Raw genomic sequence first — 819 nt, forward strand, 5'->3', positions numbered from 1 at the left:
GAGAGGAAAGGAAGTCTCAAGGGAGAGCAACAACTCCAAATTTGTCTCCAATGATGCTAAGGGAAAATTCAAAGAAATCACACTAAAAAATGTTATAACCTTAGAAAGAATTGTCAACTTCAGTGATGATGACTTTGAAGGTTTTCTTTTCATCATAGAAAATTATGGATCGCAAAAAATTGATCAACCAAAGAAAATGTTTTCTTTGGATGTGGTCAAACAATTTTTTGCCAACTCAATCACTTCAAGTGAGGCAAGGAGAAATCGTTATACTTGGGTAAATGGAACTCAAGTTTTCTACAACAAGCAAGTAATCAATGAATATTTGGGTAACCCATGGAATCCAACAAACGATGATCATGACTTGTACGACTTTCAAATGAAGCTCAACGCATCCTCCTTGGGTGAAGAAGAAATTCATGAAGAAGAATATGTTAGGAAAAGTCTATGTTTGGAGGACTTGGAGCTCAACATGTTTGGGCCCATTTACAAATTTTGTATGACTCAACAAACCCAAATATGGGCAAGCTTCATACTCTCCAACATGTGGCCTTCCTTACATGTTTCGGACATCCCTCTTCCTAAAGCAAAGCTAATTAGCTCCATCTATGATGAAGACTCCATTGATATTGCTTCAGTAATCTCATATGCTATTTGGGATTGCATCAACAAAGGTATCCCTTCAATTATTCTTCCATCTTTTATCACTGACTTATGCAAATTTCAAAATGTGCCTGAACCCTACAACGAAATGATGGCCCTCAAAACCGAAATCAACCATGCTTTTGTCACCAAACATTGCAAAGAAAAATCCCTTTC

Source organism: Lupinus angustifolius, chromosome LG11 (genome assembly GCF_001865875.1).
Source record: "Lupinus angustifolius cultivar Tanjil chromosome LG11, LupAngTanjil_v1.0, whole genome shotgun sequence".
In the NCBI taxonomy this organism is placed as follows: domain Eukaryota; kingdom Viridiplantae; phylum Streptophyta; class Magnoliopsida; order Fabales; family Fabaceae; genus Lupinus; species Lupinus angustifolius.